Source organism: Macrobrachium rosenbergii, chromosome 55 (assembly GCF_040412425.1).
Source record: "Macrobrachium rosenbergii isolate ZJJX-2024 chromosome 55, ASM4041242v1, whole genome shotgun sequence".
Classification (NCBI taxonomy): Eukaryota; Metazoa; Arthropoda; class Malacostraca; order Decapoda; family Palaemonidae; genus Macrobrachium; species Macrobrachium rosenbergii.
In genome coordinates this window covers 70,592,856-70,602,397 of record NC_089795.1, presented here as the reverse complement: position 1 = coordinate 70,602,397, position 9,542 = coordinate 70,592,856, and the positions used below count along the sequence as shown (strand labels likewise).

Genomic DNA, 9,542 nt, shown 5'->3' with positions numbered 1-9,542 from the left:
CGTAGCTCTAACATTCGACCAACACCGAGTTTGCACTTCCTTCAAGAGACTGGAGTTAGGTCAAGAATACTTTTCCCATTTTTTTTTTTTATTTTCATCAAGTTCTGTAAACCTCCATCCTTTTAAGAAACGGATTTATATGCTTCCTCTTAGATTAGGAATCACGAGTTTTGCTCACTACTTATTTTTCAGTTCAGTCTGAAGGAAAACATGTCTCTGGTGCTCTATATAAAGAGCATAGCAGTTATTTTATTTGGATGAGCATATTATTATTATTATTATTATTATTATTATTATTATTATTATTATTATTATTATTATTATTCAGAAAATTAAACCTATTCATATGGAACAAGCCCACAGGGGCCAAAGAATATGGTGTTCATTAGGAAAAAATAAGAGGAGGTAAAGGGAAATACAAAAGGAAGAGATCCCACTTATTAAAAAAGAAAAAATAAATTAATAAATAGATAAAAATGTATTAAAATGCAAGGAGAATAGTATTAGGGTAGTAATGCACTGCATCTTCGCTTGAACTTCTGAAGTTCCAAATGCACGACATCCTCTGGGAGGCTGTTCCATATATGATAAGAATCAATGAACTCTGAATAAATTTGGACTGATGACCATCATAGCAAAGTATGTTATTGGTTTACTTGTCCCCGTGCATCGGCAGTCGTTATTGGTTTTGTCTCGAGTTTTATATCCTTGATAATGGCGATGATATTTGCCTTATACAGATAGATAATTTTTACATTTCCGTTAGTTTAGATCTAAGCGCACTGTTTAAGGTCCAGTGTAATAACCCTTAAAGCAAAGTAAGGAGTATGCCTGACATTAAATAATCTTATATGGCTCTCTCTCTCTCTCTCTCTCTCTCTCTCTCTCTCTCTCTCTCTCTCTCTCTCTCTCTCTCGTATGAAGGCCACATCTTTTATGAGAGATTTACATCGCGTATTAAACTGTGTGCTCCCTTAATTTGCTTTAGACAATTACTGCTGTTTGACGGACTTTAGCTTGACCTTAATTCATTGTTATGTGAAAAGACTGCTAGCATTGTTAGCATTGATGATGAAAGTGGATGCTGGAGCGATAGCGGATGGCCTACATCATATCTAGAGATATGGGACCCACAATAAGTCTTAAGAAAAACAGAGGTCACGAGGTTAGGTTACGCACAAAGTGATGAATTAGCACTAGATGGAGACAGGTTTAATGAGGTTGAATATTTCAAGTATTTAAGAACTATGATATTCAGTATAGGTCCCCTTGAGCTGGGATTTGGTGAAAGACGAAGAAGAGTAGCTCAAATAATGGACAGGATTAATAAGATTTGGAAATCAAAGAGACTGAAATTGCAAACAAAAGTAAGATTACGCATATTACTAAACAGACATGAATCATGTTAAGTTAGAGAAGCTGTGTAAAATTTTTTGTCGATTTGCAAACAAAGCATCAAGAAGCCTGTTCGGAGTCAGTGGCAGGAAAGTTAGAATTGATACCCTAAGGAAAGTTACCTTTATGAAAAAAACATATTGAAAGAGAGATGACTTGGACAAGTCCGTCGCACATCCCCTGGGAGAATAGTGCGTAATAGTGTCAGCCGGGCTGCTGTGGGCTCCTCACAAGTTGGAAGACCCAAACCTACTTGGATGACAGCCGTGAGAAAGAAGGCTGGAGATGATTGGAGATTTGTGGAAGATAGAGCGTCATATAGCGTTGGAGGCGATGATGATTATGAAGGAAAAATGGTTTTGATGCTCTCATTTACAGATCAATGTTCATTTTCTCTTTGGATGCAGGAGAAATTTCTTTTTATGGTTCAAGAGGGATTTTCATTCTTTTAATTGTACAATTGTTGAAGTAACTTGGAGGGTTGCGACTTTCTGTTGACATGGAAAATAAACTTGGTTAAACATTAATTTTGGTTTTCCATCTGTTAATTTCAGTTACACTACTGATTCATTGAAATAATTGATTTTGAGATGCCAAGCGTTTTAGGACTAGTATCGGTCGTTAGTCTTATACTGTTTTAAATCTATTTGAGAAACAAGCTCTCCAAACGGAGGGCATCTTTGTAGTGCATGAAATATGCTTGAAAAATCCTAACAAGTTTAAATCTAAATAATGGTGTAGCAGAGTTTTACTTACCACGCCCTATTGGTCGCTTATACTTTTGGATCTCTCATTATTTGTCTACATTGGCTGGTAGCACCCTTCAGAGGCTACTCGCCAAACGGATTAAAAGGACAGTAACCAAAGCCAAAAATCTTAAGTCGCTATGATCTTTTCCGCCTAGGGGTCTCAGAAGTTCCTTTCTTGTTACTCGATTCGTGACCCATGGTCTCCCAAGGGATTAAAAGATTTCGTAATCCTAGCCAAGGTTCTCCCCAGACCCTAGTATTGCTGCTTGCTCCCTACTATACACTTGTATGCCAGCAGAAGACTCACTTGAATTGAATAATCGCCTGCAATGTCTGTAGTCCTGCCTTTCAGTAGATGTATTTTGACGAAAAACGCTTACCAGTTCATTATATTTTTATTTATAACGTTATCGTATTTTCAAGTGTTGTAATTATATATATACAGTATGTATATATATATATATATATATATATATATATATATATATATATATATAAAATATGTATATAAAATATATACATAAATATATATAATATATATATATTATATATATATATATAAAACATACAAACCCGTATGATATATGTGTGTGTGTGTGTATATACATATATGTAGTATATATATATGTGTGTGTGTGTGTGTTTGTTTGATTATAATCACTTTAACATCTATTTTCTTAAAAGCATTGCGTACATGTAGCCTTGGATACATCGATGATGAAATAGATAAGATTAGAAATACAGGGAAGAAATTGAAATACCCTGACAGTGTATTAGACAATGCATTAGAAGCGGCAAAAAAGACTGTATCAAAACAAAAAAGAACCTTACAGCAACAAAAATTTTCTTGTACTACCATATATATAATAATATGAAAGATATCCCCCATCTTCTTAAGAATGTCCTATTTAAGAACAATAAAACAATGAAACATGTACTTCTAAAGGATGTGTGTATATAAAATTCCATGTAAGTCTTGTGACAGCTTTTATATTGGTCACACTGGAAAAGAGAATAGAACTGCATAAAAAATGTGAGATATGCTCAGGTGAAAAGTGGTATTTTTACACATGTTAGTCAGAACAGTCATGCTATCAGCTGGGAAGGGGCAAAAAAGATTGCTTATTCTAATAAAGCACTGGAAAGGAATATCATTGAATGTAGCTTTGTAAAAGAAAGTTATGGCCATAATATGAATATCAATCAAGGCATGTATAAACTTAATCCTATAATTTCTAAAGAAATTTTTAAAATGTTTAAATTTTAAAGAAGGCAGTAGAGATGTATGGAAAAAGGATTATCATATTTGTAAACACAGTGTGGGGGCAGTAATATTAAAGGTTTTTCTCGCCCCTCCTCCTTGTTACCCGTCAAGTGTGGATTTATAGGCTTCTATGGTCTGTACGTTTACCAGTATATTGTGATTTGTACCACTAGCCCAAATGAGTTTTGAAGCCACTCTTACTTTTGACACCTGTCAGTGGGGGATCTGTAGTCTCGAACGGTTGTGTATGTTCGTCAGTACTGTCTCTGAAGTATATATATATATTGTAATTTCTAATACTGTTTATCAGTCCTTCGTCAATGGCTTGGAAATAAAGTCGAAACCGGTCAGTACATACACCCCATCTCTTATTTTTCAAGCGTGGTAATGTGTGATACATATATATATATGTATATGTATATGTATACATAAACACACACACACTTAATGTTTCCTGGAATTATTTTTGGGATCTTGAGACTTAATGTTTACTGCAATTATTTTTGGGATTTTGAGACTTAATGTTTACTGCAATTATTTTTGGGATCTTGAGACTTAATGTTTACTGCAATTATTTTTGGGATCTTGAGACTTAATGTTTACTACAATTAATTTTGGGATCTTGAGACTTAATGCTTACTGCAGTTATTTTTGGGATCTTGAGACTTAATGTTTACTGCAATTATTTTTGGGATCTTGAGACTTAATTTTTACTGCAGTTATTTCTGGGATCTTGAAAATAAATCTTTACTGCAATTACCTTGGGATAAGGTTCTCAGCCCGTGGGTGCTTCAGATGCTACTGTGTCGAAGGCGTGTCATTGTATGGTGGTCACGCATTCAATTATTAAACGTGGTAGTTTTACTAATCGCACATTGATAGGATGAGCATCAGTATGAACAAGGTATAAATTCGTCAGTGTAACCAAAATATGATTTATGTTTCACTTTCGTATGCACCCGTAAGAGAAACTGGTTTCAAGCATCGGTGGTTCAGTGGTAGAATTCTCGCCTGCCACGCGGGAGGCCCGGGTTCGATTCCCGGCCGATGCACAAATATTTTATGGGTAATTGTAGTTCATAATTAAATTCCAGATTGACTGTTGCAACTGAACAGCTATAGTTATGTTGAACATCGACTCAGCGTGAAACCGTTACATAAAACAGCAACGGTGCAATCTATTTAGCACAATGGGCAATAGGTTCATGTGTCTATACTTCTTTGAAACATACATAGTTTTTGCATTGGCGAGAATTACTACCAATGAACCACCGATGCTTCGTGCAACTATAGGCTTATCTATATGTTTACCAGAATAAATACGTGTGTATGTGTATGCTACATAGTCAGGGTCCCACATCATGTTTATATAGCACAATGATCAGTTTTATGATAATTCAAAATAATATTCTCACTCATTTTCTGAATGATGAACCCCTCCCACTTAATTATGAACTAACTGAAAAGAAACGTTCATTGGGCTGGCTGTAATTGGTAAAGAGCCTGACAGTGAAAATGAGTGTTGGAGTTTAGCAGTAAATGTAATGGAGTGATTAGCAAGGACAGCAGAGCTTCACTGGAGATATACACAGAAACTTGGTACTCTTATGTGTACGATTTTCTAAAAAAATATCGAGTACTGAAATTTATTTTTTTCGTGCAACACTCATGCACAAGTGAAATTTGTCCTTGAGACACTGTGGTACTTATGTATGAGGACAGTAAGAAATTTTTTTTGTTTATGGAGGAGGAAGCCATTGTCTTAACTATTGTCTTAACTATTGGCACGTGTGTAGGATGCGAATTTCTACCGGGAGAGAAGTCACTAGGATATTCTTTTCTGACTGGGTTATCATGTCAGCTGTAACACGCAGTAGTCATTTAGAGGAAATCAACTTTATCTTTTAAGTCTCTCGTTTCTGTTCGCCTTGGTTCTGATTGTGATTGGATTTAAACAAGAGTGGATTCATGAATTTGACTTTATGACGTTAAAGAATATACCTGCAAAAACTCACACAACCTTAATATAAGACGTGGGTACAGCGAAGTGAAAAACTTTGCCACTACAGAGGAACACATATCATCGACCAATATGTGCGTAGAAGGATTACAGAATTCTCAGAATAGATCTTGTGGGGCATTGTGCCAGGGTTTGTCGTAGAATTTCTTGGCTTTCCCATACTGGCTTTACAGGAATACGGGCTTGTAAGATTTCGGGAGGTCAGGGAAGATGGCAGGCGTCAGTTACTGCGACTTGCGATACGTACGGGTGACTTCGCAGATCATAAACGACAGTAACGTATCGATTCGTTTACGAGTCTAGGAAAGAATAGACTCTAGGCGTCACAAAGAGGAAGTAACAAACAGACATGCAAACACACACGCATATATATATATATATATATATATATGGTATATATATATATATATATATACAGTATAATCATTTTTATCGATTCGTTGAAAAGTCTAGAAAGAATCGACTCTAGGAAGTAAATGAACTATAAGGTTAGTAGTAAGTCTCTCTCTCTCTCTCGTTAATAAAAGACTTTATATGTATGTATATATATATATATATATATATATGTATATAATATATATTAATCATTTATCGTTGAAAAATCTAGAAAGAATCGACTCTGGAAGTAACGAACTATATGGGTTAGTAGTAAGTCTCTCTCTCTCTCTCTCTCTCTCTCTCTCTCTCTCTCTCTCTCTCTCTCTCTCTCTCTATATATATATATATATATATGTATATGCATATGTATATTTATACACAATAAGATAGATAGTGAAACCAGATATTTCATGAAATCCCTGAAATTTTCGTGGAATTCTTGGAATCAATTCACTTACGAATATTGATCCCGAGGGGCCAGTACTAAACACGTGGAAACAGTGATTCATTTACACTTTCGCCGTGTTTAGTACTAGCCCCTCGGGGATCAAATGTCCCTAAGTGACTTGGTGATTTCACGAATTCCGTGAACATTTCAGGGATTTCTTGAAATCCCTGGTTTCACAGTCTTGCTGTAACATTGTGTATGAGCATATATATATATATATATATATATATGTATATATTATATACATATGTATTTATATATATGTATATGTATTTATATATGTGTATATACGAATATATATGTATATATATGTATATATATATATATACGATATATATATATATATATATATACACACATACATACATACACGTACAGTCTTACTACCAGCCTTGTATCCAAGTCCTTATAGTCGTTATTACTTCCTAGAGCTGATGGTAATACTGTCTATATATATATATATATATATATATATATATATATATATTAATGTCAGCCTTATTTATATACAAGTCCCTTATATATCCCCTTTCATAGTTCGTTACTTCCTAGAGTCAGTTTTTTCCAAGGCTTGTCAAAGAATCGATAAATTATATATACAATATATATGTGTGTGTATTTATTTGTGTGTGTGTGTTTGTGTGCGCAAGTGCGTTCGCACACAGTGTGTTAAGTTGTAATTATATACCCCGAAGCCGAATGGTCAGTGTCTGGGGGCGGCCAGGTATTTTCATTCTAGCTAACCCTAGGGCTAAAAAATAAAATGCCCTCCGAGAGGTTGCTATAACTTAATGTATTTGTGCCAAGAAGGGAGCACAGATTTAATTACTGTAACCCTTTATTGTGTATAAATGCATTTTATGGAAAAGAAAACACAGTACCTACTGTCGTAACTGTACATACACCCTTACACACACACACGCAATCATACGTACACTTATGTCAGCATGTACGTAATGAAAGGTGGGTTTAGACAGATGATCGTTAAGTTATGGGTTCAAATATTATAACTGATTAAAATTAAAGGAATCCTAATGATTGATAATGGTTCTACATATGTGCTAGTTGTTGTTTCCTCATTCACTGAGGTACGAAAGTGTGTGAAAAGGAATTTTTGTTGAGCCCTGTCCGTCAGGTATTCAAGTATAGTGTTGCCATTATCATCATTATTAGAAATGCATTTTTTTTATAGATCATTAGCTGAAGAAATTCCTTATAGCATATTTCCACAGGACAGAATGTCCGTTTGCTTAAAGGAAGAGTGAAAACAGAGTAAAATGAATGTGTACAGTTAAAATCATAGCAGTTAATCAAGCAACAACTATAGTAAACAAAATACATTTAATAATCGATATGCAAGGTAAAGTTAGTGTGCTCGAATGTACCTTGTAAGATAAGGAACGTTAAGGTGAGGAATCCGAAGCCAAAACTGTGGAATATTATGTTACAGAAGTAACGCAACAGTACGGTCATAGATTTGAGGACACTTCTTTTATGGGCACGACCTTTCAGAAAACGAACTCGAAACAAAGATTCTCGAAGGCCTTTGGAGCAGCAAACTAATAGTAATATAAGCGGAGTGAATATTTCTGGAAAAAAAAAGTCTTGTACATTTAGGAGCCAATAATACGAGCTTCCTTACTAAATAGGATCCTTTTGAGGGGAGACGTTTTTAATATACGAGGCGCCTCAGGTCATCATTATTTTGAAAACGAGATGGTAAAAACAAAAAAAGCTCCGAAGGGGCTATATATGAGCCGGGGGTAGGCTCCATTTCCTCTTTTGTACTTCACTTTCTCTTTTATTGTTTAGCTGTTTCGCTTTTGTTTTATCCAAAAATCATGGTACTATTGTAGTAACAGACTATAATATTATGTTGCCATTTGGATACTTGTATTCCGGTGATGGACTTGAACTGATCATCTTGTAAGGTAAAGTCATCTTTTCTCTTCCATGTGCGGTTCACTTATCAATAAGAACCCAAACAAGCTAGAGTGGTAAAGATCTTCGCTGCAGATTCATTCTCGCTATTATCAGTGTTAATGGTCAATAGTTTGCAATAGAATCGCTGAGGTAATTTCTCTTGGTTTTCATTACCCGGGAAAGGAGTCACTTCAAACAAAAGTCCCAAGTAAGAAATTGACCAGTAAGCTGTCGTCGGATGAAGTGCACTGTTGTGTCCTTGAATGGCAATCATTCACTCACTATTATTACTTACACCCCCTTACAAAACTTTGAACCTTACAGTCTTCCGAATCTAGCATTGAGGGCGAAATGTACCTTGCGTACCCATAACAACGATTCACAGGGCGTCGTAAGAGTAACCACTCAGGAACATGGTCTGCGGCAGTTAAGTCAGTCACGCAGCTGTTGCATAACATGAGCTTTGTTCAAGGGTAATTTTGCTTATCGATAGAAGGGGATGCGTGTTTGGTTCACATGGCTAGGCACGTGTGGTAAGACTGGCCAAGGGGAGGGGCCTAATCGATGATGTCATGTGGCCTAGATAGGGATAAAGGGCGGAGTCTAGTGTGACGTCACTGTCCTTCCGAAATTCGAGCTGATCCCCCATAGAAGGACTGCATAAAACCTATTACACTCGCGAATTCCCTTTGATTGTGGTATTACATTTTGAGAGAAACCTGTTTGATCAAAAAAAAAAACTCAGTTGGCGTACTGTGACATACGTCTTGATTTCACGTTTTGAAATGGCCCGGGTTAGCGGGGCCTATTTGATCATTAACGTTGGCCAGACATCATCGTACAGTATGATAAATCAAATTTTAACCCATTGCTTTCTCATGACACCTATGCGTGTTTTTTCTTCGTGTTATTTGACGAGTGGAATAACGAAGGTAAATTCATGGACTAGAACACTTGTTGAAAAACAAGCTAAAACAAATCGAAATTTTTCCTAATGGTAGCGTCTAGCAACTGCACTCCTAGGTATTGACCATAGATCTGCCTTATTGCATAACAGGTCTTTGACAACTCGCTGGATCATGGGTTATGTACGTGCTGCCGTCCTCGTTTCATGCTCCGTAAATCCTGTACGTAGTAACAGTCATTCTGTACATCTTTATTAGAGTGTTGTAGCTAATAACTGAACAACAGTGCAGGTCTTTCGTTGGTGCTCTTCATCTGATGGGAACAGTCCCATTTTTTTATGCTTATCCTTTTTTAGGACCTTCATTGCCGTAGTAGTAGTAGTAGTGGTGGTAACGTGTGCCACAGGTAGTCAGAGCTATAATTGATGTTCAGAAATGACTATTGTATGTGAGGTATGAA

The 9,542-nt window shown here is 35.9% G+C and overlaps 1 non-coding gene across 1 annotated transcript; it reads left to right on the top strand.

The window, feature by feature from the left end:
• The first annotated feature begins 4,389 nt into the window (after window positions 1–4,389).
• On the top strand, window positions 4,390–4,460 carry TRNAG-GCC (transfer RNA glycine (anticodon GCC)). Its single transcript has one exon. It is a non-coding gene; the product is annotated as a tRNA-Gly (tRNA).
• The last annotated feature ends 5,082 nt before the right edge of the window (window positions 4,461–9,542 follow it).